Genomic DNA, 19,373 nt, shown 5'->3' on the forward strand with positions numbered 1-19,373 from the left:
AGTTTCCCAAGATCTACCCTTGCGCGAAGATCTACGAGTAAGAGAACAAAGAAAAAGAAAAGGGGAACTAAATACCCTACCGGCCCAAGATCTGGAAAGCAAAGAAAAGAGGGGTAAATGCGTTTTTGGTCTCACCTGAGGCTGCGGGAGACGCGAGGAAGAGGTTCACCGGAGAAATGGCGAGCCCGTGGCCGTCGACGAAGGCCGGCGGCGGAGAAGGGCGAACTCCGCCGGAGGAAGCTCAAAGCAGCAGCGAAGAAGGAACGCAGCAGGAACTCCGCGTGGTGAAAAGCTTCGCTGCAGCGGGAACAACGTCGCAAGCTCGTCGGGAGCAGCGCTCTGGCGGTGACCGGTGGCGGCGAGGAAGCAGAGGGCAAAGGGCTCGAAGTGCTCTGGAAATGGGGGCAAGTGCGAAGAAGAAGATGAAGTAGAACCGCTCCGCCCTTATATAGAAGAAGAGGAAGTGGGCCGAAAACCACCGGGCCGCGGCGGTTCGCTCCGTGGGCCGCCACGTGGCGCGATGATACACGCGCGGAAAATAACATGCCACAAAAGGGCCACACGGATCCGGAACGGCAGCTAGGATCCGGTGCGGCATCATAAATGCTGGCGCAGAAGCCGAAGGGAAGTGACCCCTGACACTGGCGCGTCAGGCACAGTGCGCATGTCCCTGACAGGCACTGTACCCGAGAAATTCTCGAGTTCGCCGAGGAGGGATTTAATGTCAGTGATACCGGAGAAAAGACACCGGAGACACTTTATAAAGAAAGGAAGATGCGAATATGACATAAGATACCGGAAAACTCCGGAAGGTAACAGAAACAAGCTAAGGCAAAGAAGCCGGCAACTTCGAACAGGGCGCCGGAAAGATCAAACCGGTACCTTGTGAGATAAGAACCTGGCATAGCCCGTCGGATAAAATCCACCGGACTGTACCAGCTTCGGGGACTAATGTTGGGGGGATGACCCCCGGTATGCGAAAGGCATGCCAAACCGGATGGTTTGAGCCATCAACGTACCGGCTTGATATTCACTCCGGAGAACAAAGTTAAGCGTGCGGCTAAGTAAGTCTATACCGGTATCCCCAAAGAGAGGCATACCGGTATGGGCTAAGAAGACACCGGGCCGCCGGTAAGAAGTGCACTGTAGCACGTCGGCAGGACTGGTCAAAGATTCTCTCAAGAGCTAGAGGACAAGGATGACCTAAGCAAAATGACTTTAAACGAAGCCCTGACGCCAAAAGAGGAAGGTGACGCCAAAAGCAACCGAAGGACGCCAGCCTCCCCGATTAAAGAAGATACCGGCGTCGCCTATGATTAAAGTAGCTTTGTAAAGTAGTTTGTCTGTTCAAAGATGCCATTAGGGTTTCTTCCCCTGTAAGCCACCCTCTCCCCTATATAAGGAGAGGGGGCACACCCCCATCGCGGGTACGTAGAATCCAGTAGCTATCTTGTAAGCACAAACCTGTATCCTGTTGAAATCAATGAAGAGAAAGATCTAGAGCAGAGTTCTTCCTTGTGTCTCTCTTCTTCTTCCTCTAGCTTAGGCCAAGTTCTTGAGGAAAGCACCCGAAAGTTCATCCAATCTAATCCAAAAACCCTCCCTCGAATCCTCTAGCGTCCAACTCGGCCCCAACTTAAGCCATCCTATGGCATCTGTCTGTTCACCACGGCGACAATGCTTGGCCGCCATTAAACATGTGGAGGGAGAGGAGCTCTCTTTCGAGAGGTCAACCACGTAAAGGTTGTTCTCCACATATCCAACGAGGACCAATTTGAGATTGTCACTCCTAAAGACTTTCACACAATAATTAGTAAAATATGAATTGTAACCGGCATTGGCAAGATGATATATAGAAAGCAAGTTATAACCAAGGGATTCAACAAGCATGACCGTCTCAAGGCACAAGTCCTTAGAGATTGCCACCTTGCCGTACCCAAGTACCTTTCCCTTTGAGTTGTCACCAAAGGTGATGCTTGACTTCTTGTTGATGTCTTCAATGAATTGATCAAGCACACCTCTTCCTCCGGTCATATGATTGGTGCATCCACTATAAAACACCCATTTTGGACCACCGGAGGAATACCCCTACAAAATCAAGTAGAGGATTTAGGAACCCATCGATTAATGGGTTCCTTTGAAATGGCAACAATATCTTTTGGTACCCAAATTGAGTACTCTCTATAAGCATAGCCATTACGAGGGCCAACATAGTTAGCATAAACATCACCATAATAATCAACAAATAAAGCATAGTGATTGTTTGGCCCCGTGCGGTCACCACTAGTGGCTTTGCCCTTTGAGGCTTTGCCATCATTAGTGACCTTCTTGTTCTTATCTTGAGCGGGTTTCTCCTTGTTGTAGTTCTTCTTCTTGTGAGACTTGGGAACATATCCAAGTCCAAACTTTTGATTGTTTGACCTTTACTTACTCAAGAGGTCATCCAATCCCATCTTGTTCTTGGCGGTGGTGAACTTTGCAAGTTCCTTTGTTAACCTAACATTTTCCTCAAGAATAGATGCTTGCTCACAAGAAGATTCATTAGGATGATAGTCGAGACCATATTTAGTCACCAAGGATTCAAGATATGCATTGGTCTCAACATGCAAAGAGAGTTCCTCTTGTAAACGGACATGTTCCTCAACAAGCTTAGCATGCTCACTAGTAAAAGAAGTAGGGGAACTAGCAAGCTTTTCAACAACAATGGGATCCTTCATTGATTCAAGAGCCTTTGTGTAGGTTTCTTGGAGTAGGTCATGGTTCTCTCCAAGTTTCTTGAGCTCATCCTTAACAAGCTTGTTAGCTCTTTCAAGGTGGTCAAGATCCCTAGTGAGAGAAGCATGAGCAACTTCAAGTTCCTCCTTTGAGGCATGGAGCACTTGAGTCAAAGATTGAGCCCTATCAATAGTTTCTAGGTCCTTAACTTTATCAAGTTCATAAGTTTCAATTTGTTGCTTAAGACCTTGAGATATGCACCTTTCGGTTTTTAGCTCTTGTCTTAGGAGATTGAATCTCCGTTCCTTTTCATCCAATTGATATTCTAATTCCTCAATGGACTCATCCTTTTCTTTGAGAGAGTCCATCAAGAAATCAAACTTGACAAGAGCTTCACCACTAAGGGTGCATCTAACATTGTAAAGTTCCTTAAGCACAATTAATTCTTCTTGATTTTCATTCTCAACATCAAGGACACTAGATAGAGAAGGTGGAGGTTCCATTACCTTGGTTTCTCTTGCCATTAGACAAGAGCCAACGATTGTAGAGGGGAGAGAGTCATCGGAGTCATCATCTTGAGTTGTTCTTGCCATGAAGGAAGAACCAACATCATTCTCCGTGGAGTAATCCTTGGAGTAGTCATATGTGAAGAGTGACCCGGGCTTAGAGAAAGCCAAACCGGCCACTCCGGCCTCCTTCTCCTCATCTTCCTCTTCTTCATCGGACAAGTACTCGGCTCCAACAAAAGCTCTTCCCTTGTTCTTCTTGTATCGATCATTGATTGGGTTTGGCTTCAACCTTGGCTTGACCCCTTTGATGAACTTTGGCTTGTCTACCCTTTTCTCATAAGGGCACTCATTTGCAAAGTGGCTATCTTCATCACAGTTGTAGCAAGTTCTCTTCTTCTTCTTTTCATTGAAGAGCATTGGAAGCTTTCCCTTGTACTTCTTGGCAAAGAAGGCAAAGTCGGTAACAATGTCACTAGTTGAGGTCATCTCTTCATCTTCTTCAATTTCATAGTATTCTTCTCTTCCATGATCAGCTCTATCTTTGAGAGCAAGGTTGTGTGACGCTTCATGGTTGTGTGAGGCTTCATCAACACGGTTCATGGCCATGAGCCTTTTTCCCGCCTTGGCAATGTTTTCATTGGCGGCCACATAGGAGACTAGATCATCGGAGTTGAGATCCGCACTCTTGGTCATGATTTGCAAGTTGAGTGCAAGGTTGGTGTCTTCTTGCTTGACAGCAATCATAGCAATGACCTTGGACTTTATGAATGCTTCATTCATCTCGAAACCGTCATTGTACTTCTCAACTCCAAGTCCCTTGACCCTTACTCTAAGAGCACCAAGCCTTGCATAGGCATCGGCCATGGATTCTCCTTCTCGAATCATGAACTGGTGGGCCTCTTGCTTTGCGGTCTCATAAAGAGCTGATTTGATCAAATCGGTTCCCTCTTGGAGTACTACGATTCGATCCCACAACTCTTTAGCGGAGCCAATGTCATTGACTTGATCAAGGAGCTTGCGGTTGATGCCACTTCTAATCTTGTCACGTGCGGATGCATTGAGTTGACGGTTGTAGAACTCGGTGGAGGTCAACCGAATGGGATCTTGTGGCTCCCGGTATCCATGAACAATGATCTCCCATAGCTCCACATGCTACGACTGCGAATATGAGATTCCATAGCAGATTTCCAAAAAGGAAAGTGAGTTCCATCAAAATGGGGAACGGTCCCACTATGGTTTATATGAGGCATGGGTGAAGTGTTTTTGGGATAGTCATGGTTGACTTGATGGAAACTCTCTTGAGAGGCCGAAGCCCCACTAGGATTCCCATTAGTCAAGCTCTTAAGCATGGCAGTCATCTGTGCCATTTGGCTTTGTAGGTCATCCTCATTTTTCTTCTTCTCGGCATCATATGCCAAGAATCTAGATTTCATTTCTCTAACCGAAAGGTTAGAGTCTTCATCTAGACCCTCGAATAGTTTTTCCATCTCACTCTTAAGGCGGTGAAGCCCTTAATAAGAGTCCGAGGCTCGATACCAATTGAAAGTATAGAGATGGTAAACCTAGAGGGGGTGAATAGGTTTCTACAGATTTTAATTCTTTCTTTGCAATATTAGGCTTTGCGGAATATAAAGGTGAGCCTAATGCAAACTAGGTGAAACAACCTATATGAGGATACAACTAACTCGAGCACGAAGGCTCTCACGAGCGATTAAATCACAAGTAAGGAGTTCGGTTAGAGATAACCGATAGCACGCAGAGACGAGGATGTATTCCCGTGTTCCCTTCCTTTGCAAGAAGGTACATCACGTTTGGAGGGGTGGAGGTCCCACGGAGGATTCCCCACGCCACGAAGGCTCACCCTATTCTCCGGAGCCTATCCCACGAAGGAATATCTCACTCACTTGTGGTAGACTTTGAGGTAGCCTCCAAATCTTCACAATCTTGCCCGGAGCAAATCCACAGCCCGGATGCTTCCGGACCACTCTTGCCCACCTAGGGTTTCCAAGGAACCCTAGAGAGCAAGCTTCTTGATGAATACAAGGGGGAATGAGATTTGGCTTGGTAGAACAGTAGATCGGGTCCTCCTCTATCGTTTCCCCGGAGGGATTTGAGTTTGAGTGGAGGAGGAGGGAGATCTGAGGCTTTTGGTGTTTCTAGCAATGGAGTATGAGAGAGAGAGCTCGAGAACAGCTTGTAGTGTAGTGCCTAACCGTTCAGAGGTAGGAGAAGGGCTATTTATAGTGTTCTTCGAAATATGACCGTTGGTCACTTGCCACATCAGCTTTTCTCCCGACAGTCCCGGTCAACCGGACCACAGACCGGAGTGTCCGGTCCAGAGGCCGGTCCGACCGGATCAGGGACCGGACCAGCCGGTCCAAACCGGTCGGCAGGCCGGACCCCGACCGAGGTCACTTTGCGTCGTCCAGGAGGTCATCCGGTTGGCGCCTGGTTGGCGGCACGCCGGGCCCGCCGGTTGGGAGGCCGGCTGACCGGGCGGCAGGCCGGATTCCTGCTGTAGACCCCTTTTTGATTGTTGTTGAAATGAGGGGTCTCCTTTAGCCTTCTTGTTCCTTTGATACACCATTTATGCCTCTTTGCCTAATACCTGAGATTATCCTTATAAACATGTATTAGGCCAAATACTCTAGCACGGTGTCATTGTTACCAAAATAATGGATAAGGGTAAAATACCCTTACAATCTCCCCCTTTTTGGTATACGATGACAAACCAAGCTAGAGTCATATATAAATATTATGATAAGCTTTAAACCTTGATTCCATATAAGATATTGAGACGGCTCCCCCATAAAGTGTGCACTTGGAGAATTTGCGTTTGAATGCAAAGTGCAACACTAGTGGATCATGAGAAGCTCCCCCAATATCTTTAGGAAACAAGCATGGTATGGAGATGTGCATATCAAGATATATAAGCATAGCACACATAATAGTCGTCCATACACGAATTATTCGAAGTAGCAAATGGTTCTTGAGAAATCAAAGCAAATAAGCACAAGCCATATAAGAATCAAATAAAGCAACACCCATGGCTTGTGACAACCAAAGAACCCTGTGGTCCTAGACTCTACTCTCTTCTCCCCCTTTGGCATCGGAACACCAAAAAGGCGAAGAAAAGAGGAGAGATGCTAGTGCACCCATCAGTAGAACTCATGCCCAGTGGAATATGAGCTCTCGCCATCGTGCTGGCCAACATCATCCTCAACACCTTCATCCTCTTCCTCTTCATCTTCAGCAGCATCAACATCAACAGGGGCACGAGCAGTCCTAGGAGGAAGACCACCATGAGCATACATGGAGAAGTCGAAGTTCTGGATCATCTCATCGGTAAGGTGAGGCATCTCCCACTGAGGTGCGACCACAGGCTCCATCTCAGGTCCGGAAGGAGGAACAGGGGCATTCCGTGAAGCCATGAACTCATTCTGTCGCCTCCTTGTCTCCTGGTTCAAAGCAAGACTCTGATGTGCAACATCATTGGTGTTCTTGCACATTTGCCACATGCTGGAGAAGAAGCGAGCGACACCGTGCTTGGGGCGCCGAGAGTAGCTGGAGCTAGCATCATGATCATGGCGTTCCTTGGAACAGTGCTCAGAGGAGGGCATCATGGAGGGGACGTCCGGACGAGTGGCCTCCTGAGTGGGGAACTTGAATGGTTCCATGATGACCCTTTGATCTAGTGTGTTGAGAGGAGCAGGTACAATGTAGTTGATGAGCCGCTTAACATACTGAGCATAGTTGGGAGTCATGCGACCCATAATAGACCGCTTCAGTTCACAGTGAATGAGATCACAACCATCAATCTTCCTCACCCTGTCAGGATGGCAATAGTACATCAAATTCAGGTGATAGTTCCTGACTTCACTGGTGTCGCCAGACTTGCTGATGAGACTCTCACGGAACATCTTGGCCAAGACAAGATATGAGTAGTACATCCCAGAGATAGTGGGAGGCCCAGGTGTAGGGTTCGGAGGATAGCAAAAGGAGATGTCACCCTTAGCAATCTTAGACCGAGAATGAATCTTGTACCCTGGAGCACTGTCACCACCACAACCCATGGCTGCACAGAACTGAGTGTAGGTGCATGAGTACTTCTCCTTGCCAGTCATCCAAGTGATAGTGCGATCCTCATCATCATGGAAGAATACGGTGCAATGGAATTGACGGACAAGAAGGGGACAATAGATGCTTTCCGCTTGTTCATCATCGGGCTTTAGGCACACAAGATCATATAGTCCCAAACCCTTCAAGGTTTCAACCACAAAGCGGTACTTTGTGGCTTCATGCAAGGCAAGCTCGTCAGGGTTGATGGCCTTGGGCATCACAACAGCACCATTCTTCATACACTCTCGAGTGTCATAGAAACCTTCCCATATGGCTGCTTGAGTCTTGGTCCAGAAGAGCTTGTCCCCACCAGTGTAAGTCCGTTGCTCATAGCGATACGGATTCACCGTCCTCAAATCCTGCCAATCACCACGATGTGCGTCTGCTATATTGAAGGTTGGCACAATTTCATCATCCTCTTGAGCTGCGTGCTTGTCCTTCCTCTTACCACCAACTATCTGCGTGCTATGTAATTATCATAAATTGCAGGCAGAGTATAATCATAATAAACTTTATCCTCCATAGTAGGTGGCACCAAAATACCACTATCATTATAATCATCATAAATGGGAGGTAAAGTATCATCAAAGAAAATTTTCTCCTCAAAACTTGGGGGACTAAAAATATCACAACCAGCTTCCCCAAGCTTAAATTCTTCCATAGCATTAGTAATAATAGTATTCAAAGAGTTCATGCTAATAACATTGCTACAACTATTTTGCAAACAAAGTTCCATGGCTTTTTTAATTCTCTCTTCAAACACATCATGTCCTAATTAAATATAAAGTTCATAAAGATCTCTAATTTTTTTGTTGTTTTCCATTAAGCCTAACTAGTGAAAATAAAAACAAGAAACAAAAAGATATAATTGCAGGATCTAAAGGAAATATCTTCGAGCACTCACACACCGGCAACAGTGCTAGGAAATAGCTTAGTAGTCGGAGGATGTGAATACCTTTTACCTTACCTCCCCGGCAACGGCGCCAGAAAATAGCTTGATGTCTACGCACGCTTCTATTCTTGTAGACAGTGTTGGGCCTCCAAGAGCAGAGGTTTGTAGAACATCAACAAGTTTCCCTTAAGTGAATCACCCAAGGTTTATCGAACTCAGGGAGGTAGAGGTCAAGGATATCCCTCTCAAGCAACCCTGCAATTAAGATACAAGAAGTCTCTTGTGTCCCCAACACACCTAATACACTTGTCAGATGTATATGTGCACTAGTTCGGCGAAGAGATAGTGAAATACAAGTAATATGGATGATTATAAGTAGTAATTGCAATCTGAAATAAAAATGGAAGCAAGCGAACATGTAGCAGAACTTGATGGAAACGGTGTTTCAATGCTTAGAAACAAGGCCTAGGGATCATACTTTCACTAGTGGACACTCTCAACAATGATCACATAATAAATAAATAATTTCTCCTCACTTGTGCTACTCTCAAACACTCTCTTGTTGGATAACAAACACCATTCATTGTGTAGGGCTACAAGAGCACCCTCAAGCCGGAGTAAACAAGCTCCACAACGTCATAAAGGAATCACACACGATGCGCACACTGTCACCGCCACACTGTGGAGAGTGAATCCGGAGTTCATATTAAAGTAACCTCTAGAGTGCATAATAGATCGTTGCAATTTAGACCGAGTACTAACATAGCATACACACTGTCAACAATAGCTATGAAAGGGGGAATAGATCACATCAATACTATCATAGTAATAGTTAACTTCATAATCTACAAGAGATTACAATCATAACCTACGCCAAGTACTACATGATGCACACACTGTCAACTTTACATCATGGAGGAGGAATAGACTACTTTAATAACATCACTAGAGTAGCACATAGATTAATAATGATACAAAGCTCATGATCACATAAAGATCACACCATGGGAGAGAGAGATGAACCACATAGATACCGGTAGAGCCCTCAGCCTCGGGGGAGAACTACTTCCTCCTCATCATGGGAGACAGCAACGGCGATGAAGATGTCGGTGGTGTCGATGGAGATGACTCCGGGGGCAATTCCCCGTCCCGGCGGCGTTCCGGAACAGAGACTTCTGTCCCCCGAAACTTGTCTTCGCGATGGCGGCGGCTACGGAACTCTTCGTGGAATATGACTTGATGCTTTAGGGTTTTCGCGACGGGGAGAATATATAGGCTGAAGGGCGGCCTCGGAGGAGCCAGGGGGTGCCCACACCACATGGCGGCGCGGCCAGGGGTGGGCCCGCGCCCCCTATGGTGTGGATCCCCTGCTGGCCGCATCCGACTCTCCTTCGATGTTCTGGAACCCTCCATGGAAAATAGGGCCGTGGGCTTTTGTTTCATCCAATTCCAAGAATATTTCCTGTGTAGGATTTCTGAAACCAAAAATAGCAGAAAACAGGAACTGACGCTTCGGCATCTTGTTAATAGGTTAGTACCGGAAAATGCATCAAAATGATATAAAGTATGAGCAAAACATGTAGGTATTGTCATAAAACTAGCATGGAACATAAGAAATTATAGATACGTTGGAGACGTATCACTCCTCCCGGACATCATCTAAATCATCGACTCCTCCGACACATCTACGTTATTCGACTTAGTATTTTTTACACCCTATACATAACTATTTCATATTCATCTACAAGCTCGGGGGCTACTCCCATCGGGAGCGCTAGTCGCGCACCCGATAAAAAAATGGAAGCCTCGTCGACAATGAAGAATAAACCCGAAGACATCAACATCAAGATCTTCGAGTAGTACAACTTGAGTCTATGCGTGGCTGCAAGCACCCGCCCATAGACTCGGGGGCTACTCCCATCGGGAGCGCTTCGCGCACCCGACAAAAAGAAACTTCGACTCTGCATCAAGCACAAGATTCAAGACTCAACAGATGATCAAGATATTCAGACGATGACAACTTTAGTCCCTGCCCGAAGCTTCACTTTGGCCAGACACTCGGGGGCTACTGATGTGGGCATAACCCTTCGGGTACCCGATATTGCCATACCCGATACAGATTATGAAGATGGACCAGCACAAGGACTCGACAAGCTGGACCCACAAATAATATCAACTTGGATTACAAGAAAGAAGACTCCAATACGAATCCTACTAGGACTCTTAAACCCTAGCTTGGCCGATATATAAAACCAGGCAGGGCACCCCTTAGACAGGTATATTCAGAAACATAAATCATAGATGTGACACGCCTAGATATCGCAACCCGCAGATTAGAACTAGACTAGATCCAACAACTCCGCCTATGGCGGCCCCCTGTACATATATTCATATAGTGGATTGCTAGCAGGACGTAGCGATCCTCCACCGCGGGGACGTGAACCTGGGTACGTCGTGTCTTCCCTCACTCCCGGAACTTCCATCGTCACCTTTCTCTAAAACCCAAACCCCTCATGGTGGGCATTGCCGAGGAATCGCCTCGTCAGCCGGCCAGGAGCGGAAGAAGAGGCGCCAAGAGGAGCTCGAAGAATATGACGCTGGCCTTATTGCTGAGATCGGTCGAGGAGGGGCTCCCTGGACTCCAGCCGCCGGAGCAGAGAGGGACACCGCCAAAACTCGGCCCGCTCTGGATCTGGCCGTGAACCAGAGCTCCTACTCCAAATCTAACCGGCAAACCACCGGGAATCTACTCCTAACCTAGGAAACTAACTCTGGTGCCTCACCTCCACCACCTCCTGCCGACATCATCACCGGAGGGGCTCGGGATCAGGCCAGATCTCGTGGATGAGCCTTTGGCTACTGTAGCGAGCGGAGAGAGGGGACGGAGGAAAGTGTGAATTCTCTCAAATCCAAACACACCCCGAGTTTGGAGGAAGAAAAATGGAGGCACCAAACGCGCCGTAGTAGTGGCGTTCTCGTAATTTTTCTGGAAAATGATTGTGTTCCCCCGGGGGATGGACCGTCCCGCAACCTCCTCCTTCCGCGCGTGACGCGTGTCTGCCGGACCCACCACACCGCAGGGATTCCCTACCTTTCCTGGCCACGCGTTCCTATCCTCATCCTCTCTTTCTCGTTGTAAAAAAGTCCCCATCCTCTCTCACTTTTTTTGCAAGCCATGGAGCGGCCGAGGCTGAGGAGACCGCCGGAGGAGGCCAGCTGGACGCGGGCTTCAGGAGATTCACGCAGAACGCAGGCTTGGCTGCCGACGCCAGGGAGAGGAGAGCTTTGCTGCCGCTGGTGCTCCGTCGGCCGAAGATGGAGATGGAGACGAGGCTCCTGAGCTCGTCCCTCGCTCGCTCTCCGTCCCGGACTCCGCGCGCCGCCGCGAGGTGTAGCCATGGCGCCGCCGGCGACCTCCGATTCCACCTCTTCGGGAGCCGCGTCCTAGCTCCACTTCGCCGGCCGCCGGTCAACCACCACAGCGCCGCCTTGTTTTCCCGGGGGGCCTCCGCCGGCTTCCACCACCACCCGCCGCCGCGCCACAGCCACGCCCGCCGCCGCGAGGTGCGGCCATGGTGGAACTCAAGCCGTCGTGCCCGAGCCGCCTTGCTCCAGCCACGCTCTAGGCGGCAGCCGCGCAGCCCGAGCGGAGGAGGCCGGCCAGGGAGCCTCCCGCGCGAGCTCGATGTCGTGCCCCAGCCAGGCGCTACTGCACGCTGCCGCGTGGTGCGGCCATGGCGCCGCACGCCGCGAGTCCGTTCGTCTCGTCATGGCGCAGCTCCAGCCAGCCCGACTCCCTCTTAATGCCAGCGACAAGCGCCCGCCATGGCTGCATGAGTTTGCTGTCTTGGGCCTCCATTGTTGCTACCGGCAAAGGCAGCGTTTGCTACCTACGGCCTCCGGTGTTGCTACCACCATTGAGCGCCGTTTTTGTGCGTCGATGGCGGAGGTGCTGCCTGCGGTGCGCGTGGTTTGCTATCTTAGATGTTCGACGTTGCTACCGGCGGTTCTGGGTGTTGCTACCTTAGGTACACGGAGTTGCTGCAACCTTTTTGGCGACGCTGCTGCAGGCGAGGTCTCCTTCATTGTCTCTGCAGGCTGAAGCTACTAATTTGCTACCGACGTTACGCATTTTTGATGTCTCCTTTGATGTCTTAGAGGATTTGCAGCATATGAATGAAAAAATTTGCTACAATTTATTTGCGATTTTGCTACATTTGCGTAATATGTTTGCTACGTGGTCTCCGGCGAGGTCTCCGGCGAGCCCAGCCTTTTTATTTTCTTTTCTGAACGAAACGTTTTTTGCTTCAGTCATTTGCTGCCGGGGGTCATTTTTTGCTGCCGGAGATGTTTTTTTGCTACATGCAAATCCTACAGTCAAAATGGTTGATCCGACGGTTGGGGACCCGGGTGCTGGGGAATCAGATCCCCGGGGGACGCCCAGCAGTTTCCAATTTTTCTCCGTCGTGGCGAAAGCTCCAAAAGCCCAAACGCTCTCTTTCCCCCCACAAAATTCGAAATCACCCCGCCCCCTCTCTGACAATACGATTCCCCACTCCCCAATGGCCGCTCCGCCGCCGGCGCTCACCCTGGTGGTGGAGAAAGGTCCACGCAAGGGAGAGACCCGGCAGTGTGCCGCCGGATCCGCGCTCCGCGTCGGGCGCGTCGTCAAGGGCAACCACCTCGCCGTGCGCGACGTGGGCGCCTCCCAGCAGCACCTCGCCATCGAGTTCCTCCCGCCGCCCGCCGCCCGATGGGCCGTCTCCGACCTCGGCTCCTCCAACGGCTCATTTCTCAACGGCGCGCCCCTCGCGCCCAACGTCCCCGCCCCGCTCTCCGATGGGGACTCCATCAAGATCGGCGAGTCCACCGTGCTCGCCGTGTCCATCTCCTCCGATTTGAATCTGGACGCCGCCACTGCTGCCGGCCCCGAACCTAGGCGCTCCTCGCGCTACACGGCGGCGGCGGAGGAGGAGAAGCCCCCTGCGGCGACTCGCCGGGGCGCGCGGAAGAAGGCCGCGGTGACCGAGATCCCCGAAGTGGAGAATGAAGTGCCGGACGCGGCGGTAGTGGTGTTGGAGGAGGAAAAAGCCCGCCCGGCTACGCGCCGGGGCGGACGTGGCAAGGCAGCTGCAGCGGTGCCCGCGGAAGAGACAGAGGAGGTTGTAGAGTTGAGACCCCATGGGGGCCGGAAGAAGGGGGAGCAGCCCCCTGAACTAGAGAAGGAAGAGGGGGAGAAGGAGCCCCCCGTAGCGACGCGCCGTGGTGGACGGAAGAAGGCGGAGCAGCCCCCTGAAAAAGAGAAGGAAAAGGGGGAGAAGGAGGCCCCCGTAGCAACGCGCCGTGGTGGACGGAAAAAGGCCGCGGAACCCGCTGAATTGGAGAAGGAAGAGGAGAAGGAGGAAGCAGTGGTGGTGACCCGCTGTGGTGGGCGGAACAAGACCACGGAGCCCCCTGAACCTGAGAAGGAAGAAGAGGCGGAGGCCCCGGTTGTTACGCGTGGCAGGAGGAAGAAGAATGCAGTGCCGGTTGCCCCTCCGCCACAGCCTCCGAAGACGAGGTCCAGAAGGGGCCAGGGAAGGGTTGCAAGGACCACTGGTACAAGGAGCACCGTTCTTGAGGACGAGGAAGTGGAGGAAAAGGAGGAAAATGAGGTGGCTGCACAAAGAGAGCTGCCGGGGAATCTGGCGACTTCGACGGCAGTAAAGGATAGTGAGGAGAAGAACAGGGATAAGGTGGCAGCTGGGGATGTTGAAATTGAGGTGGCTGCAAAGACATTGGAGGAGGAAGTCCCCAATGGGAGGGGCAGTGCTCAATGTGCTGTTTCTGGCAATGTGGGTGATGAAGAAAAGGGTAGTGGAGTGGAGGAAGATGATGGCCAGGGAAGGGTTACAAGGACCACTAGTACAAGGAGCACCGTTCTTGATGACGAGGAAGTGGAGGAAGAGGAGGAAAACGAGGTGGCTGCACAAAGAGAGCTGCCGGGGAATCTGTCAACTTTGACGACAGTAAAAGATGGTGAGGAGGAGAAGGGGGATAAGGCGGCAGCTGGGGATGTAAAAATTGAGGCGGCTGCAAAGACATTGGAGGAGGAAGTCCTCAAGGGAAGGGGCAGTGCTCAATGTGGTGCTTCTGACAATGTGGGTGATGAAGAAATGGGTGGTGGAGCAGAGGAAGATGATGACATTGGGGGGTTGGTTGGAAGTGGGGGAGAGCTAGGGGATGGGATGAAGGTAAAACGTGCTGGCAGAAGCAGCCTTGAGACCATGACACTGGGGGAGTGGTTCGACCGGATGGAAATATACCTCCCAAGAACGATCAACGAGGCTGCTGATAAGATGATTGCTGAATTGGAGGAGAAACAAAAGCGTATCCATGAGTACATTGCGACGCTTGGTAATAGCTCTAACCCTTACTGAAAATTATGTCGTCCAGGCTGGAGAATGACCAGAAAATACACTGGAGTTGTTCCGATGGTGACAATCCGCGCTTCCTAAAGAAAGAATCAATGGTGGTTTTGTCCTTTCAGATAGTAGGGATAGCTGGTAGTAGTTTCATATGTTGATTTTGCCTCTTTGGTTTGTAATTAGCTTAGTATTTATGTATGTACTGGTGTTTCTGTGGTTTCAGGAAGGTGTAGTTGGTACTATTTACGCATTTTACTCATTGTAATGTCAGAACACTAGGTTTCGACAATGAAATTTATAGCTTGTCCCCTTTGTCATAATATTTTTGTTGCACATGCATACTAGAATGGGTAGGATAGTTTTTTTTGTTGTGGATTATAACTCATTGACCTGCCACCGTTCATGCTCCATCTTGTCAGCATCACACTTTTGTATGTTTTTATGTTTTTGCACATAAACACTGCCATATTATAACAGTTGTAGGCCCTAAAGTTTCAGCATGAAAAAATGTTCTGTAACTGTGCCAACTTTAGTATATAGAGCATATTTACCCCTTTTCTTGCTCCCACACTTTATGTGCGAGTTGTATTCCTTTGTTATTGTCTGGTAAGCAAATGCCGTCTCGCCTAGTTCTTCTATATTGCTGTGAACGAGATGCATACACTTGAACAGATACACAAATTTGCAGAAAATGAATTTAATGCCATGACTTTATTCAGTTTAAATGTTTGTTGACTAGAAAATATATCTCTTACTCTGTTGATATACCTACAATACCACCAGTCCACCACCACCTCTAGTAATATGGTTTGCTCAAGTTGCTGTATGTCCTATTTCTGTCAAATATTATGTCTGTTGGTGATATAGTACTTAGCAGGCAGTATTCTGATAGGTTGTAACTGTAATCAGTTATAATTATCCGTCAGTAGTATACAATATATTATAAGATATTATATCAACAGACATATATCCACATTCTCCTCGAATTGTTTTTACTGTATACATTCTTAGTTTTGAATAACTGGATACGATTGTTTTATCTCTCGACAGATAAAACTGACTGAAGGATGTCATTGCCTCATGAATTTTGTAACTCTAAGATGTCTTAAAGCTTGTGAACTGAATGGTGCTATAGTTAATTAGCAAGGATGTAATAATTCCAACTAAGTATTAGCAGTTAAAAGTTATATCTCTGTAAACATTTCATCATTTCATTGAGTATAATACGAGCGGACGACTGCATAAACTATCGCTAGCCGTGATCCCACCAAGACGAGGCCTCCCCTTGGGACGATGGCGCGGACAGCAGCATCCCGTTCTGATTCTTCTATGCCACTTGACGATGTAGCAGCATCGGCTTCTATCTACAAATCTGATTTCAGATCTTTACAACACTCCTGTTATGCGTATTCTGCACCTCCATTTACCTGCTCAGTTCGTGACTTTTGCAGCTACGCTGTGGAATCCTTTCCAAACCAAGTAATGAAAGTCAGTGATAAATTTTCAGCCGAAGCTATCTGCTTCACGCTCTTAGTGGTGAATAGTCTCAGTATAGTAGTATACCTTAGTGCATATAGGCTAATCTTGGCTGCATGAACTAAGTTATCTAATTTGTTGATTCTGATGGGTCATGTGCCATTCGTGGTCAGACATGGACTCTATTTCAAAGTAACTGTTTTATCCTTGATGCATTATTCCCTATGCATCTCTTTAGCATGATAATCTAAGAATTGATCATGCCAAGATACCTGAGTTTTGTTCATTGGTTACATACAGGCTAGGCAGTAAGAAGATGAAGGAAACAAATTTGGTAAGTGGATTGTTCCTCTTTTCATAAAGATAAGTTCTCTAAACAGTATTACAAACTCATTAACTTGCAAGTACCATGAAAAAAATATCGTTCTGGAAGAGGCAAGGGAAACAGAAAAACTCAACACAAGCAAGCAAAGGCGTAAAGCAATTGGCAAAGTATTATTCAGTTCATATCTCTTCAGGTTATGTTAGAAAATTAAAAGAGAGATTCTTCTTGACTGGTCATGAGAAGGTAAGTATAGAGGCAATGTTTTGTGACCGACCCCCCTCTACTAATTAAATGTTTGTGAGATACGCATTTAGTATGGTATATTAATCATGCCAATATTTCCATAAAAAATCCATCATCATAAGCGAAGTGTAGATTTCAATGTGGGGACACATGTTGTGCGGAAATATTGCTTTTATCAGTTGGCAACAATTCAGTTTGGGAACTTTCATTTTGGCCAGCAGTGTCTATCATGGACAGGTTCTTTCTCAGATGTGGTTAATTGCCATTGCTTTTTTGACATATAGCACACTACTTCAGTAGAATGGCCAGTATTTCTTCATACGAGTTCAGAGTACTTGATGTTGTCACATACGATGAGCTAACAATTACTCCCTCCGTCCCAAAATATAAGGCGTCTAAGGATTGGTCAAAAGTCAAACCTTACAAACTTTGACCAAATATTTAGAAAAAAATATTTACATCTACAATATCAAATTGACATATTAAGAAAATATACTTTAGGGTGAATCTATTGATAATGATTTAGTATTATAAATATTTATATTTTTGTGTATAAACTTGGTCAAACTTTAAAAACATTGACTTTTAACTAATCCTTAGACGCCTTATATTTTGGGATGGAGGGAGTATTGATTAGTGCACATCTTGGAAGACTGAACGCTGAAACAAACGCCACCAAGATTTTCCCAATTATTTGGCTTATAAGCTTCAAATTTTCTTAATGTACATGTACTTTCATATTTTTCATGTCTGGGGAAAGAAGGAGCACTGCATGTTTCCAACATTGCAGCCAAACTGCCTTTTTTTCACTGTAAGTACAAGCTTTTGCATGGAATCCCACCACAATGCGCTGGGAATTCATCTAGTTTGAAAAGCTTTTATCTTTGGGTTGAAAATGATAATAGATTTATGTTTTAACATTTGCTGTTGTGCTTCCATAGACTGTACACTTAACTATTCTGTTTTTGTGGTTTAATAAAAAAAAAAGCTTTTTGTAAGTGCTACAGAAGTTTAAGTGTTCTTATCCCATATTTTCCATGATATTCCAACGCATAAAAGATATAAATAAGTTTCATCTCTCAGATGCAGACTATCATCACTTGGATTCTCAAGAACCTGGTGGCTTTATGCGTCAGTTGGAATTGAGCTTTCTGTAATTGAGACCTTGAGGGAAATGCTGAAGTAATTTCTCCTTCAGGACCTGGAGCATGTGAATATTTTTTTGCACTCTTAAAATGTGCATTGTTCTAGCAGTAATGCTGAATTTTCAAGTTTATGATGTTAAATTTGAGCTTTATTAATTATTATTGTTGTTGCTTGGGTTTCCTTCTCTCACCACTTTGGGCAGTCAATGATCCAGTTGGGCTGTCAGTTGGTATTCACAAGGTACACATCCGTTTTTTCGATAGTTATTAGCTATGCTTTGCCTAATAACTTAAGCAATAAAAAAACTATGGTGAACGGAAAGTTTATCCAATTGGAAAAGATGCAAATGTTGTGACGCATCCTGGTACTAGGAAACATTGAAAGTGTTGTGTTTCTTATAATCAAAATTTGAGGAGTGAAGTGCTGATGGCCATTGACATGAAATATTTCTTTTTCAGGAAGGACTTGGATGATTCAGTAATGAGCATTAGCATGTAAGACCTCGTACGTTGTTCTGGTGGCGACCATGGAATTGGCTCGCTGTGATTACAGCATCCATTGAACAATTTGTATGCGAAATTTGTTGCAGGAGAGCATAGTCCAACTCCAACAGTCACGCATTTGCGACTTTAAAGGTATGGCTGTTCTGACCCTTTCCTCCCTTTCTTTTCATTTGCCCCTGCTTTTTCGTAAGCAGTTTTTTTAAGCGGTGTAAGGAGAAGATAGAGAGAAGTAACTTTTGAGCTGAAAGGGCCTATATGATTGGGCGGAATTGGGCGTGTGACACAATTGTTGTTGTGCTATTTGCTCGGAAACAATATATAAAATAAGGAATTTGCCCCGTACCACTACGAACTCTGATTCCTTTGTTAAAATACGTAGAACTATTTCATGTTAGAATAGAACAGAACATCATCTTCGCATTTTTGGTTGATTCTTACATTGTGTAACTGCACCATTTAAAACGGTTTTGCCCTGTGCACTACATTTTAGGCTTCTTTCAAGCCATCTTTCTCACCATTTGCTACAAGTGCAAAGTTTGGGGCACTTTTGCCAATTTTCAGACAAAAGTCTCCGCCATCTTCAGGCAATGCAATTTTAGTAGATGTCGCGTGTTTTGACAAAAGAAACGAAACTCGCAATGGAACTGATCAAGTTTCAAATTTTGCAGTGTGCTTGCGCAAATGGCACACGGTAACAGGGCGTGACAACCCCATTTGCCATTTGCTTGCCAGGAAGAAGTTGTGTTAAGCAAATACCCTCGGTCAAGATTCAGAATCGGCACAAAGAAAGAAGCGAATCTGGAAGCCTGGATCAGCAAGCAAACACAGAGGAATCCGCCACCTTGAGTGTCCGTGCGTCAGGTGCCCGTGGCCTCATGATCCAACTGCCTAATTCGCTATGTGAATTCCACGAGAAGCATGGCACAATCTGCATGCCGCATGGCCGAATCATCCCGATTGAGACATGTTCTAGCGTTGCTTGCTCCAAGTATCGACCGACACTCGACAGTGGCCACGCCGGTGGAGCCTAACCAAAAT

The 19,373-nt window shown here is 47.2% G+C and overlaps 1 long non-coding RNA gene across 1 annotated transcript; it reads left to right on the top strand.

Annotated features, from left to right (window-relative positions):
• Window positions 1-18,011: 18,011 nt before the first annotated feature.
• On the top strand, window positions 18,012-19,214 carry LOC124681059. The gene is made up of 3 exons (XR_006995688.1): window positions 18,012-18,072; window positions 18,295-18,467; window positions 19,004-19,214. It is a non-coding gene; the product is annotated as an uncharacterized LOC124681059 (long non-coding RNA).
• The last annotated feature ends 159 nt before the right edge of the window (window positions 19,215-19,373 follow it).

Source organism: Lolium rigidum, unplaced genomic scaffold (assembly GCF_022539505.1).
Source record: "Lolium rigidum isolate FL_2022 unplaced genomic scaffold, APGP_CSIRO_Lrig_0.1 contig_33095_1, whole genome shotgun sequence".
Classification (NCBI taxonomy): Eukaryota; Viridiplantae; Streptophyta; class Magnoliopsida; order Poales; family Poaceae; genus Lolium; species Lolium rigidum.